The sequence below is a fragment of the Mauremys reevesii genome, linkage group 4, assembly GCF_016161935.1.
Source record: "Mauremys reevesii isolate NIE-2019 linkage group 4, ASM1616193v1, whole genome shotgun sequence".
Taxonomy (NCBI): Eukaryota; Metazoa; Chordata; order Testudines; family Geoemydidae; genus Mauremys; species Mauremys reevesii.
In genome coordinates, this window is record NC_052626.1 from 82,035,560 (window position 1) to 82,051,441 (window position 15,882).

Genomic DNA, 15,882 nt, shown 5'->3' on the forward strand with positions numbered 1-15,882 from the left:
ATTCGAGAGATACAGGAAGAAGAGAAGCAATTGTTGCAAGTGGACACAGTGGTGCAGCCAAAGAAGACAGGGAGTTACGCTACCGCAGTGCTTGGAGAGACAGAAGAGGTCCCATCAGTGGCAGTGGTGCTGAGAGATTTGACCTGAGCAGTGGCCATGTTGAAGGCTCAGGGACATACTGTGCCCTCCACAAGAGGGGAAAATAGCAGGAGGGGTGATAGCCTACGAGGTTTCTTTTACAACTGCGAGAGAGATGGGCACTATGCTGTTGACTGCCAAAACAAAACAGACCATTCAAGGGTATCTTGGAGATTGCAGCAAACCATTAGGGAGCTTCAGGGAAATGCTAAGGGGGTTTGGGGAAGGAGCAACCCAAGACCCTGAAATTTCAAGGCTCCCCAGCAAGAACCACAAGCACAGGTTACCCAGATGGTGGGACCCCAGACTGTAGTACCTGTCTGTATAGAAGGACAGTTGTGTGAGGCATTGCTGGATGGTGGTGAAGTTTTTGCTTTATTATACCCCATGCACATACTGCCTCCTAAGCCGCCCCTGAACCTGCATGGGGCATATCAAAAGCGTCTTCTAACACACATTTTCCCCTGGACGGGAGGCAGCTGGCCCGGGGACAGGGGCAGCTCCAGGCACCAGCACGCCAAGCGCGTGCCTGGGGCGGCAAGCCACGGGGGGCACTCTGCTGGTCGCCGCGAGGGCGGCAGGCAGGTTGCCTTCGGCGGCATGCCTGCGGAGGGTCTGCTGGTCACACGGCTTCGACGGACCTCCCGCAGGCGTGCCGCTGAATCCGCGGGACCAGGGACCTCCCGCAGGCAAGCCGCCGAAGGCAGCCTGCCTGCCGTGCTTGGGGTGGCAAAATACCTAGAGCCACCCCTGCCCGGGGATCCTCCAGGTGTGGGGGATGGAACTCGGGGCTTCGGCCAGTCCGGGGCCCCTCCAGTTAGGGCGGGGGTGGGGAGGGGCAGGTGGCATCAGGGCTCCGGCCGTGGGGTGGGTGTGGGGGGTAGAGCCGGGAGGTAGTCTCCTCAAAGAGGGGCTCTACCTGCCGCCCATCTGTGACTCCTGCCCTTATCGCAGATATATCCTGTTGAATGTCCAGTTTTAAAGGACATTGCAGGGGTAACTGAGGAAATAGAAACAGTGTCGCTGGTCTTCCCAGATCCAGAGGGAAGAGAGTATTCACCTTTAATCATAGGGACAAATGCAAACCTGTTCCAGAGATTGGCGCGTAAGTGCCGTGAGATGGTCGGGAACAACTATCTGCAGGATCTGCCAGTGCATTCTTTATGTAAAGCTGCATAGCAGTGAGTAAGGACCTCCCATCTCAAGAGATCAAGGCTAGACTTTTTGGGAGGGATGGTTTCCAGTTTGGGGATTTCCCCCATTCCTGCTGAGTGGAAGGACCACGTGTTTGAGAAGTTAGTGAAAAGGAAGGCTCTTTTTTCTATGCACAAGTGGGATGTTGGGTGTGCTCATGATGTGCAGCACCATATCTGAATGCAGGATGGTCAGCCTTTTCAAGAGAGGTCAAGAGAAGTAATCCCCGCTGATATCGAAGATGTGAGACAGCACCTACAGGAACTGGCTCAAGCAGGTACCATTGGGGAATCCAGGAGCCCCTACGCATCACCGATTGTTGTAGTATGAAAAAGAAGTAGCAAGGTGCACATGTGGGAAAACTATTGCACCCTGAACCTGCAGACGTTCCCCAACCAATACCCAGTGCCCTGGGTGGATGATGCCATGGATAGCCTGAACTTCAGCTCTGTCCTTGATCTCTGCAGTGAATACTATGAAGTCCTAGAGGAATGCGAGAAGACAGTGTTCATCTGCCCTTGGGGCTTTACCAACTTAATCACATGCCCCAGGGAGTGTCTGGGGCTCCGGCCATGTTTCAGCGACTCATGGAGCAGGTGGTAGGGGATATGTACCTGTTAGAGTGTCTGGTGTATCTGGATGACAGTGGTGTTCGGGTGCACTTTAGAAGAAAATAAGACTCGGCTGTGCAAAGTCCTGGATCATTCGGAAGATGCTGGCCTCAAGTTATTCTTAGACAAGTGCATCTTCTGCCAGACATCTGCAGTATGTGGGACACATTGTGCCTGCATATGGTATAGCTACGGACCCAGAGAAAGTGAAGGCAGTAATCACCTTGCCGAGGCTATGACTCTCAAGGAATTACAGTTATTCCTGGGATTCTGTGGCTATTACTGCAGGTTCATAAAGAATTTTTCGCACATTTTTTGGAAACTCCATCTTGGCCACGATGGCGCTAAAGTTACATATTACTAAGGACTGAACCCTGCTTACCCCACCTAGAGCAGAGCAAACTGAGATACTCCCTCCAAACATAATGATATGTGTCAGTATTGTGTACATAATTCAGCTTTAGAGCTAAATTCTCTTTTTCTTACTCATGCAAATAGTCCCCTGTAGGGGACTTCAGTAGGGTTTGGTCCTACATTTTTATTATTTCAAGTGTGTTGCACTTTTTAAAAATTGGTTTCTGAGACAGCTTATAGAGCAAATCGCTGCTGAACATGGGTAAAGGAGCCAGAATTTAGTTCTTATACATTAAACTCAATGTCTTATGTGTTTGGATAGCATGTAGCATAATGGGCTTTTGGGTGCTACTGCAATATAAACAAATAAAAGTACACTGATCTTCATTGAAATGCAAAGTGAGCAAGGCAGACCTTTATTATAATATTGTTTCAATAATCAAGAGAATGGTGAAGAGCCTCAAAGAAATATTGGCCATTTCCCATAATTTATATTTGCAGATGCTAAAACTAGTTGTTGAACAAATGTATAATGGTTATTTTAGGATTACTGCCTGTCAATATCTGGCTACAGATGGCACCATGAATCATAGCTGGAAGAAGGAAAATGTTAGACACTAAAGTATGGTTGCTAAGAGATTTTTGTACACAGGATGCTAACATGTGCTGGCAAATTTGGGAACAGCAGCAGTATGCTTTTTGAGAAGAAATTTTCAGTGGTGAAGAAATTATCTTCAAAGGACTATTTAAAGGAAGATATCATTATTATGCCCTCTATCACCAAGAAACGAAGATGAAATTTTGACCTAAGCAGATAGCATCCAAAAAGGTAAATGTAACCCCATGATCCAATGGAGCAAGGCACAGCAGAGAACAGAGATAGAAAAGTAGAAGTGTAAAAAAAAAAAAGTTTTTTTTTCTTTTTTTTAAAGTATGCTTCTAGAAGAGATCAAAAGGGACAGTGGTCATTCATAATTTGCCATCTGCTAGATGATAGGAATATTAGTATAAAGTTAAATGCTTTTCAAATATATATTTTGTTTGTATTACTTTATATAATTAGATTTTTTCCCAATAGTACAAGCTGTTTGATACTGAAAATGCTAAGTAGAATTTTCTAGTTATGCTCTTTAGTAACATTACTGGTAAAGTGGTTCTGCAAAAACTGCTAGCTCTTTAATGCCCTGGTGCAGAAATTAAACATACGTTAGGGTTATTGCTGTATTTAATGTAAATATCTATCAACTGCTGTATAGAAGAGAAAAATGGAATGGCAAAGTAGTGAAACTCTAGATACTTCTTTTTCTGATGAGTTTTGTTAAAACTTACAAATGGTGGGATACCTGAAATAATTTGCAAAAACTTCAATTTCTTTTAAATCAGTAATATATTTTAGGGGAAAAAAAAACCTCATTGGGATTCTGACATCCTGGACCATGAAACATAGGTATTCAACATGAACCACAAAATGGTAATGCATAAATGATGTATACAAAATATTATAAAGCTACAGGTTTGCCCTTATTTTTCTAGTTAGATGTGTTAGACCTTGACTCAACAATTGATTACTTTGTATAGAAAGTCTTGGAGTTGCTTTCCGTGCATACATTTTCAAAGGAAACATATGTAAATCTATTTGAATCATATGTATCTTATAACAATGCCAATGAACGATGCTATGAGAATATGTAACAGAGGCACTAGAAAACTAAACATTTTCATTGTATTCTACACCACTTTACTTTAGCAATTTACATCCTAAATCTGTATTTTACAATGTTGCAAGCTAAAAGCCAAGTCACAAGTGCAATAAGTGCACTTACAAAATGCTATACCTTTTGATTACGCCCTTTGATTTCTGAAAGTTAATAGTAAAATACCAAATCTAGAAGTTGGTATATATTTTTAAGCTATATAGCTATAATATTTGCATTGAGCTTACAAACTGATTTAGAAAGAGATTTAAGCTTTCCCTTTATTTATTTCTATGTCCTTAAGCTTAATTGAAAAATCCTAAGTGCAATTTGTGCTTTTGTGCCTAGTATAGTAGCTGTCAAATTGTCATATTTCACTAAGATGTTACAAAAGAATATATTTCCTAAAGGAATTGAGCCCCAGATCTATTTTTGTTTTTATTTAATAAATAAACATATATTAACATAAAAGGTTTCTGAAGTTGCATGAGAGTCCAATAGTACCAAGTAAATCCTTTTTTTCCCCTTGCATCAACTGAAGAGAAATTAGGAAGGAAAACTGCTTCCCATCTTTACCACTGAAATCAGTTTTAAGGTCTGTTTTTTCACATAAGACGAGATCAGGTAATGGATATCACTTAGCAGTTCTTAACATTTTCCTGTGTCTGTGCTGCATGCTCCTGTATCCTCCCGTTTAACAAGGACCTCATGGAATCAGACCATAACCACATGGCAGACACCTGCCTTCACACTGCCTACATCTCTCAGGACAGATAAGAGAGCGAGTGCCTTCTAAGGAAGCAAAATTCTTCTATATGCACCATGACCCCATCATCCCTTGTAGTCGTGGTGAATCACAGAAAAGACAGTATAGGTCCACACTGACAGACAATGAGTCAAAGAGACTATATTTATTTGGCTGAAAAACCTGTTCCTCTGCAAGCCTACAGTTCCATGTAGCCTATTATCAGGCCATACTGACCAGATATGACTTTTGCATACATGGGAAGACTGTCAGCAAAGGCCAGCAGTTTTTCAATGACACTCGGAAGGACTTTACACCACTGGTTACTGAGGGTCAGCTTTTAGCCAGGACAAGTCTCTAAACGGCTCTGGATGTGCCGGAGATGGCTGCCAGATCAATAGCAATGTCTAATGTTATGTGCTGGGCCTCATGGCTTCAGAGATTGGGCTTCCCCAGAGAAATATAAACCACGGCAGAAGATATGCCCTTTGAAGGAGTTGAATTATTCAGCTCTAAAACTGACAAGGACCTTCACAAGCTGAAGGACTCACGAGCCACCTTGCGTTCCCTCACACTCTACACACCAGCTCCTAAGAGGAAGCAAATGAAACAGCAATACGTATTCAGCCATATGTCTATCACCAGAAGTTTTCAGAATGACCCAGAAAATTACAGCACTTCCATAACAGGAAATAGCCTACCATTACACATCAAACCTCCAAGTCTTCACTGTCCCAGAAACATTTAATTTTGATGGTACAGTTGAAATATATGTCCTATATCCAGTGACTCTGGAAATCAACAACCTCCAATTTTGGAATTGCTTAGCTCATTTCAGGCATGCATGGTCCCTTATCATCAACCAATAGACCATGGATATAATTACACATGATTATTCCATCCAATTTTCTGCAATGCTTATTCCCGACTCCTCATCTCTGTCCCATTTTATGAGGATCTATAATGTCAAGAAGTTCTCATGCTTCTCTCAAAGTAATAGAGGAAGTTCCTGCATCTTACAGTAGGAAAATATCCAACAATTCTACAAGTCCTTTTATTTAATATCAGGACAGTCCATCCAGATCATGATTGACAACACAACTAGATATTTTACATCAACAAGCGGGGTAGGACCAATTCCTCTCCTTTCTGCCAGGAGACTGTCAGACTTTGGAATTAGCATGTCAACCATCAAATATACCTAGTGCCAATAAACTTATATGGACTGGACTGGACTAGCAGACAATCTCAGCAGGCACTTTCTCCCAAACCATGAGTGGGGTATCAACCACAAATGTCAGAGATTCTACACAAGAGGAAGGATGAGTCTGCCGTCCATAGTGGATGCATTTTTGGCTCTGTGGTCAGGAAGTCTGATGTAAATTTAGCTTACAGCCCCATTAATTCCCAGAGTGTTCCACAAACTTAAACAAAACTCAGCCAAACTAATCATTATAGCTGCAGCATGGCCCAGACAGTTCCGATTCACCGATCTGTTGAATCTGTCAGTATCCCAGCCCAGGACACTTCCAGAGCTCCTGACGCAGAACCAAGGACTGATCCTATGCCCAAATCTGGCATTCCTGAACTTCACTGCATGGAGGCTGAATGGATGTCATCATTAGAGCAGCTCTGCTTTCCCCCAATTAGGGAGTGTGATGATCTTTGCTCATGGGGAGTGTTGCTTGGTGGTCAGGGCTTAGGACCTTCGATATGCAGGGCAGGGGGCGGGGGGGTAGGGGAGCTTGGGCCCTCCCACTCCACTAGACTCGGGCCCAGAGCTCTGTGAGGGTGACACAAAGGTCTGTCATCCAGGAGCACCTTAAGGCTGCCCTCGCTACCCTACTATTGTGTAAAGTTCTCAGCCTACCACAGGAGGCTGTGAAGGAGGTCAGCTCACCATCTGGAACTTCTTCACAGCCAGGGATGGCGTGGAAGTGCTCTCCATCTTGGGGCAGCAGCTGCCTCCTCTCATGTCTTGGTCCTCTGGCCAGGTTGGTTCCAAATCTCTCCCCTTCAAGAGTAGTCCATTACCCAGGGAATCAGCACAAATAAACTGGTTGTACGTGAGAAGGGGAAATACCACCTACTCTGGGTATAACAGAAGCACATGCTCCCTTCCCTTAGGGAGGGACCTTATGCAGCTGTTGAAGGAGATACCATGCCTCCCCCCAGCCTTTTTCTCAATACCTGCATGGTAGAGGTCCTTTCCCTTCACTGTTCTCCTCCCTTTTAACTCCTCCTCCAGTCTGTGCATCTCTTGTATGTGTGGTGGGGTGGGTCTGGTTGTACCCAAAGCAGTTCCTTAACCCCTTGTTTTCCCGTGTGAGCTTTGTATACCCCATCACAGGGAGGATATGATAAACAGTGGGAAAGACTCAGCAAGACAAACTTACCTGTCAAAATGGATGAGATTCTCTTATTGTTGCAAATGGAAGTCATTAATCCCTTTTTTCTCTTCAATCCCACAGATTCTTGGCAACTCACTAGAACTCAGAATCCATCTGTCAGCTTGTCAGGTCAAAGTGCACTGGGCAGTAATCTCAGCTCAGGACTTGCCAGTGGAGGATCATAAGGTCTTTACTTACCTCATGATCAATAGATTTTTGAATATATCCCCCCATCAGAGAACAGAGTCCCCCATGGGACCTAGTGCTCACAACCCTCATCAGCCCATCCTTTGAGCCCATGGCCTCCTCTTCCACACTGCACCTGCCAATGAAAATGGTGGGTTTGGTAGCTATGACTTTGGCCAGAAGAACATGAGAGACTCAATCACTAATAATGGCTAAACAACCATATATAAGGTATCAGTGAGAACACATCTTAAGTTCCTTCCAAAGGCAGTCATAGAATTCCACCTTAATCAACCAATACATCTACCAATATTTTTTCCAAAACATCATACATCCAAATCTGAGGCAACATTACATACTTTGGATGTAAAGAAAGCCTTGGCCTACCAGCAAAAAACCTTTCAGAACATTGCTGAGGTTGTTTGCCTCTAGTGCAGAAAGAATGAAAGGCTCTGCTGTTTCAGTGCAAAGATTATCCAATTAGATTTCTGATTGCATTAAAACATGCTATGAGGTGGCAAAGGTGACCCACAAGCCACAATTAGGATACACTATACCAGAGTACAAGCGACATCAGCAGCAACACTCAGGCTATGTCTACATTTAGAATGCTACCAGTGGCATTACTGTAGCTGTGCCACTGTGGTGCTTCAGTGTAGACAGTTACTACAGTGACAGAAGGGGTTCTCATTGCTGCAGATATTCTTCCTCCCTGAGAGGTAGTAGAATTCTTCCATCAACTTAATGTTGTCTACACAGAGGGTTAGGTTGTCTTAACTACAGGGGTGTTGATTTTTCATATGCTATGCCGTCATAACTTTTCAGTGTAGAGAAACCCTCAGAAACGTAACAGTATCAGACATTCGTAAGGCTTTGATCCACATATTTTGCTTGGCATTATGCCCCAAGCCTGTAGATCTGATGTTGCATTCAGCAAAGCTGCCCTTCAATCATTATTTTATTAATTACTCTGAGCTCCCCCCCTCCTTAATATGATAATGCTTGTGAGTCATTTTCAGTGGAATGGGCATATGAACACTCTTGAAGGAGAAAGGAAGGTTACTTATCATCCACAGTAACTGGAATTCTTCAAGATGTAGTGTCCATATGCATATTCCACCAACTTGCCCTTCCATCCCCCTTGCCTCAGAGTTCTTCTCTAAATGGTTCTGTGGTGAGAAGGAACTGAATGGTGGCAGGCATCGCTTGCTCTTTTATATCCTCGCAGCAGAGTATGAGGACTGAAGAGTGTATGTGGAATGTGCATATGGACAACACCTTTCAAAGTCCTGTTATTAAAAAAGCTGCATGTGGCTCACGAGCAACAGTTTGGCCACCCCTGGGCTATTGCATTGAGTGAGGGTGGTTACAAACAGTAGAAGCAGCAGCACCAGCAAAATATCTCTGTGTTCAAACCCAGGAGCAACATTTTTTAATTTCTTGCTTCTGGACTCTCCTTTCAATTTCTAAGACTCTCTGTGTCTTAACCCTTCTCAGACTAATCAAAACCCTTTAAAGTCACATGCTGAGTTATCACTTCATTACCATCCACATCAACTAGCCAAGTGTCAGTTAAAATCATTCCCTTCCTCCCAAAACTGGTGAGAATCCAGCTGGGATTGCTTGGCATTAGAAATAGTAAGACACTTTAACCAGTTATGTTTGAAAGGGACCTGCCTCTGAGACAATAAGTGAGACAATAGGGTCACTGTAACAAGCTTTATTTCTAACAAAGCACATCAAGAATCCATTCTGATCACACTCTTGCTTTATACACTTTGACAGTTACAATCAGCTAAATTCTCCCCTCAGGTGCCTTAAGCAAAGAATCATTAACCCAAAGGCTTGGTGCATCAGGATGCCGTACAAGTGGCTTGCAGCATGTATCTCAACTATGATCTATTTCAATGATTCCATACTTCTAATACTCTTTTTAGGGAAAAATTGTATGGACAGAGCATCACAGAAATAGAAGCCTCCATCTGTGTGGATTAACCCTGTGATGGGTTGGATCACAGAAACCCCCTGGAGGCTGCCAACTGATGTGCCAAGACTACTTCTGCCCCTGCTTTCCCTGCCAGCTTGGGACTCCAGCACTCTGCCTTGTTCAGCCAGATACGCCAGTCTGCTCCAACACAGGCCCAGGGTCTGAACCACGTGCCCCAAAGCTGCAGACTTAACTGAAAGCAGCTTAAGAAGCAGGAAATCTCATCATGGAAGTGCCAACAAGCTCACAGTAACGTCTCACATCAAGGAATGTTCATGTGATACTTTTGGTGTTCATATGCATTAGGACATATGCTAATTTCCTAAGATTAAGAAGAAACTTCCACCTTTGGCCAAGTAACAGCACCTCTACAAATTAGTCTCCTTTCAGTTTTATGTTAGAAATGCAACATTTTTTCCTTGTGAAGAAATGCTCTCCTTTGGTATGTTTTAAAAAACAACAACTCTAAATTAAAAATCTTACACTCTGCCTTGCTCTCAAGTAGCAGTATTCTTAGAAATTCCATCCCACGGGAACTCAGTTATCAATCTGTTTAAAATGTAAATTAATCAACCTCCATGACTTTCCAGGAAAATCCTAATCAATGAGTTTTCCTAAAATGTAAAGAAATAAAATTAAATGTAATTATATAAATATTAGGGGCTGGTGCAGCTCCTATTTAAATCAACGGGAGTTTTTCCATCAACATTAATCTGTTTTAAATAGGAGCTTAGTTTTAAAATTGTCCATATAGTGCTTTCTTCCTTTGATCGCTTGCAATACATTGACGCTTCATAAAAGCTTAATAATGTACTTTGCTGTAGTCCATTACAACCTCTTTATTCATTACATGAACTCCGCTCAGAAGACATACAATTCTTGGTTCAAGAAAAAGGTTGGTGGAGAAAGCACTCTGTGTTATTCTCCTTAGCTGGCTTAGAATTTAAAAAAATTAACCAACATAATTTTGTACCACTGGATTTTTCAAATTTGCCTTTCCTTCCTCCCGCCCGCTCCACCTCACCCACCAAGTTCAATGCAGTAAAGTACAATGGTGTTATGCTATTCAATATCTTGTACTTTATTTACTTTTTCATGCTCTCTTTAAAAATTGATACTTTTTTTCTTAATTTTGTACTGTTAGCATTTGATATAGTGTTGTAGCCACACTGAAGTATATTAAAGCAGGATGAATGATGGATTCAACAGCAAACACAGAAATAATTCCCTCAACTATTCTTTGTCTTTTAGCTATCTAATATAAATATCTCTCTTTTGAGTAATAAAACATGTTTACCAGTCAAACAGCATATTTGCATGTACACTTGGAGATTTACTGCTGTGGATCAAAGATTCTGTCATTTCAATAACATGTCTGCTCATTAATACAGTTGCATTTCTCTTCTGAATTCCCCATTTGAATTGAGCATGTAAATAAGAGGTGGTGCTGAATAAAAATCTTGTCACTGGCTTATAATGTGAAGAAACTCTCCAAACTCTAAGCATGTCATAGGGCATGAACCCATGTAAATCAATCCTGCCAGTGTAGGAAATATATGGTACAGTAGAGCCTCATAGTTACAAATACCTCCGAAATGGAGGTTGTTCGTAACTCTGAAATGTTTATAACTCTGAACAAAACGTTATGGTTGTTCTTCCAAAAGTTTTCCACTGAACATTGACTTAATACAGCTTTGAAACTTTAATATGCAGAAATAAAATGCTGCTTTTAACCATCTTAATTTAAATGAAACAAGCACAGAAACAGTTTCTTTATACTGTCAAGTCTTTTTTTTAAACTTTCCCTTTATTTTTTTAGTGGTTTATATTTATCACAGTTTGGTACTATATTTGCCTTTTTTGGGGGTCTGTGCTGCTGCCTGATTGTGTACTTCTGGTTCAAAAATGAGGTGTATGGTTTACCAGTCAGTTTGAACTCTGGTGTTCATAACTCTGAGGTTCTGCTGTAGTTGAACAGCTTTACTGTTAGGCTCATAGAACCTACAGCGCCGTAATACTTACAGGTTACACTTTAAAATAATGAGACATTCATTGATAAGGGCCAGATTCTGATACCCTTACTCATCTTGAGCAGCAGCTTGCACCACAGCCCGCTGAGTACGGGTATCTAAAATCTTGTCCTAAATTATTACAGAAAGAAAACAAGCACAGTTTACATTGTAACAGTGATTGGTGTATGGTTTACTATCTCTCTATTTAGCATATTAAGGTTTCTATAGTGCCCATCAGCTTTGTGTCTAAGCACTACTATGGAGAACAGTCCATATACCATACTGTATGAAACAGTCTTGCTCTGGCAATGACAATGGGTATGATTTTATAATACTGCATAATAGAATTGGTTGAAAAATAGTGAAAAAAATCTGTGGATTTTTTTTTCCGTTTTCCATATACATTTTGAATTTTATGAAATTCTCCAGCCAGCTCTTCTCCATAATAATTATTGCTCACTGTAGTCAAAGCTGCTCCATCCCAGAATTCCCAGTAAGAGGATAATTGCCAAGGGTAGTTTCATTGATGAGAGCAGTATGTAATGCAGCTAAACTTCTTGTCTGGGAGTTAACCAGCTTGAGTCATCTCAGCCTGTCCCATGTCCAATGCATTCTATTCGAGCACATAACTTGGCAGGAAACCTGGCTGCTGATACTAAGGAACTAATGTGATTCGTTTATTTTGAGTATTGTAAGAATAAGCCAATAGGGGACAATGCATTGACAGTAAAAATGAAAAATAATAATGAATCTCCATTAATGTCCTGCAGCATGACTAAGTTATTTTATATAGCAAAGTGATAAGTGTCTTAGAAACACCTTGGACACATGGAAGGTTATAAAGAATGCTGTTGCTCCAGTTGATTTAAGCTTCCTTTTTTATGCAAAAGATCAATTTAGTTTCTTTTAGTACAAAATACAGACATACTTGTGCTCTCCAACCAGTGCCAGTCATAAATGCAGTTCCAGAGGTAATTGCACAACATTCTTCTAGGCATTCGTAAAGTTCAGATTTTCAATCCATATGCAGTTCAATCAAGTGACGTAGGAAAATGGGATTTTTTTTTTTAAAGCTGGATATAATGGCTAATTGCCTGAAAGTCCTCAGGCCCTCATTAGAAATGGTGATGAAGACATAGTGGACCTGATTCTCTGTTGCTATGCACTTGTTTGGTAGCACTGGGTACCCACTTGGGCATTGGTGTAAATGACGACACATGCGGCAGAACACTGGAAAATCAGGTACTCCTGTCTTATGTTGGGTGATTAGATTAAAAAAACCTTCCCTTGCAAAGGAGACACCTACTTTCCTCAGCTTGCAGGGAGAACTGAGGCCTCCTTGTGCAAAGTTATCATTGGGTTCTGCAGAATAGAGGGTCTGATTCAGGCCCTTCACCAATAGTGAGTTTTATCCAGAGGGAATAAAGCATGTAAACGCCCCCTACCTTGATGGAAGAGTTAAATCCTTTCGAGGCTATAAAAAAGGGCCATTAATCTTTTCTGAAGTATTGCTTTTGGTCTACATTGTTCCTTTACAGGGAAATATGCACATGGGGAGGAAAACCTGACCCCTGAACTGTTCTGTTGAGAAAAGGGGGATGGGATTTGCAGTGGCCACCTCAGCCCCTAATCCCGTGGACTGAACAGCGGGTGTGTATCTCAAAAACATGGAGATCTCACAAGAGCAATGTGAATCTTGTGAGATATACTGGAGGCCAGCACTGTCTGCATGGAGGCTCTGTGTCTCTGCACTGTCTCCTGGCTGACTATAGCTTTCTTCCACCCCACCACTTGCTGTGTCGACAGGGCTTCCCTCTCCTGACAGGATGTCCTATTTCCTAAAACCCAGAAAGGGGGTGCAAAAAAATTGATACAGCTTTAGAGAGTATTAAGTTTTCAGCAGATTCCCTGCTGATTTCTGGATGACAATACACAGCACACATACCACTCCCAACCCCTAACCCCTTCTCCCAGAACAGATTCCTCACAGGAATCGATAGGGGTCCAGGAAGTTTATGATGCAGATGAGAAAATAATCCATCCTTCTGTACTCCTCGGATTGCAATCGGGTAGTAATGGGAACTGATTTGACCCATTGTTAATGTCTCATAGCAATAAATTCTACTCTTAGTAATACATCAATTTTGAAGTATCACAACCTGAAAGTATCAAGGCACAGAGTTTACCTACTATTGAAATTGTGAAAAGAAAAATAATTACACATTTATCCCCAATAAACATTTTGCATTGTACTATTTTACATTGTGGGCAGAGTTATTTTAATGGGAAAAATATATATGTTGCACATACCCAGAACTGTTTGCTGATAATCAATTTTAAAATACATCTGTATAGCTGTTGTGTGTTTGTAAATATATGTATATATAATTAACATAGAGCATTTGTGGTTTGCGTTTAAGCTTTCATTTATGCGTGGCTGCTGTTCACTTATTCAAACATTCTCAATATCTTCTGGTTTAATAATATTCCGAAAAGTTGTTTGTATTACCATAGTGCCTAGGAGCCCTAGTCATGGACCAGAACTCAATTGTGTTAGGCACAGTACAAATACAGAACAAAAAAATGGCATCTGCCCCAAAGAGTTTAAAAACTAAGTAAGAAATGTGTTTCTTGTAAGAAATCATAATTATTACATCAAACTTTTACAGTGGACCATATAATTTAAGTTGACCCCCTTTTGGGCTTCATTTGGTGCTCTAACGAAAAGAGGTATATTGGAAATGTATTTGTTATTGTGAGATATTTAGGCAATAGTGGCTTGTGTGGAGGACTTCAATTGTCAATTAATGACCAGCTAGTGGAGGTTAGACCCCAAACTGCATACACTTAACTCTTAAACCATGATAAATGATAAAAAGCATTGGTGCCGACTCCGTGAGTGCTCCGGGGCTCATGCACCCCAGAAAAAAAAAAAAGGGAGGTGCTCAGCACACACGGACTCTGGCCCCACCTGCACTCCACCCTGAGGTCTCATCCCCACTAGTCCTCTTCCCCTGAGGCACCTGCTGCTCGCTCTTAAGGCGGGGGAGGGGGAGAAGAAAGGAGTGAGCGTTGGGAGGGAGGTACTTGGAGGAGGAGGTAGAGAGGAGTGAGCAGCAGGTGAGCGTGTGGGGGGCCTCGGGGGAAGGGGAGAGGAGAGCAGTGGGCAGGGAGTTTCCTCGGGGGATGTGGCGGAGAGGAGCAAACGGGTGGGGAAGGGCCTTAGGGGAGCGGGATAATCAGAACTTCTGGTCTCATAACTGAATCTTCAAAGATATTTATGTGTTTCAGGTTGAGAGGGAGGAGAGTAATGGCGAGACAGTTTCAGGCCTTCAGGAATGTCTCAGCAAAGTAGCCATGGCTATATATGTTGGGAGTTGAGGAGAGGGGAAAAGGAAGCAACCACTTTTTATTTTTTCTGAACCAGTTCCCCCATCTTTGCTGCAAACAACCATATTCATAAGTATTAATGAGACTTTTTCCAAAGTTAAAGTAGGAATACATGGTTGCAGGTTCACCTTGAGGCCCAAACATATGGTGCAGATGTTTGAGACTGCACTAATAGCAGAATGATGAATACTGTACAAATAATTTGGGCTTATCTAAAACTGTAGAAAATAAATGCATTTTTTTTACATTTATATATATGGAGGTGTTGGTTAGGTTACATTGAGTTTTTAATTTACAGTAGGAATTCAAACTCTGTTTTCTATACACAATACAGCGTATCTTCTTCAAATTTATAGACATAATCTGTGAGTAACTTTTCCAGGGGGGATTTTAAATAAATTATTTATTAGTTTGAGTGTAATTTTTAAAACTGGGCACTTTACAAAATTTGTTCTGCTGAGACTCACCTTTTTTTGGTACAATACCTAAAACAATCACTGCCTACACAAACTCCAAACTTTATACATCTCACACTCTTGAGATACTTTTTTAAAAAAATGTATTTACTTCATCACCTGACATTTTATGAGCTAGCAGAGCTAGTGAATAAACTCTTCTCCCTTAGCAGTAAATTTCCAAAGTTCTCTCCTGTTTCAAAATGGCCACTTGTTCTCATTGTTGTAATAGCCCTGAGGCCACAGGTTTTCCTCAGCTAAGATGACCATCTTTTCTCTACAACCAATACATGTGGCAGTTTTTACTACTCGTAAGAAAGATGTTCACTACCTCCCATTGTTCCCAATAGGAGAGAAGCCAGGCGGCTGTCTGGAAAAAGGGTGGTTCTCACTGACGTAAAGAGGCAATGAGAACCCTGAAAGGTGAAAAAATATTGGGGGCAAGAGTGGGAAAAAGGAAATGGGTTACAAGAGTGTGAGTGAGTACCCCTGCACATAGACAATAGAGATACTCGCATTATTTAGTCAGTGCACTCAGGGGACTCAGGTTAAGGGTCTGTTTTAATTACAATATAGACATTTGGGCTTAGGCTGGAGCCCTGGCTCTAGGGCTCTTTGAACTGGTAGAGCCCCAGAACTTTTGCAACACAGTTAAACAGACCCTGAGCCCAAACCCCTCGAGCCTGAGTCAGCTGGCACAGGCCAGCCATGGGTTTTTAATTGCAG

At 41.8% G+C, this 15,882-nt stretch overlaps 1 protein-coding gene across 5 annotated transcripts in view; it reads left to right on the top strand.

Moving 5' to 3' along the window:
* The window catches only part of SHANK2 (SH3 and multiple ankyrin repeat domains 2), a 675,150-nt gene that overhangs the window by 191,132 nt on the left and 468,136 nt on the right, over nucleotides 1-15,882 (top strand). The gene's annotated exons all lie outside the window — the stretch shown is intronic.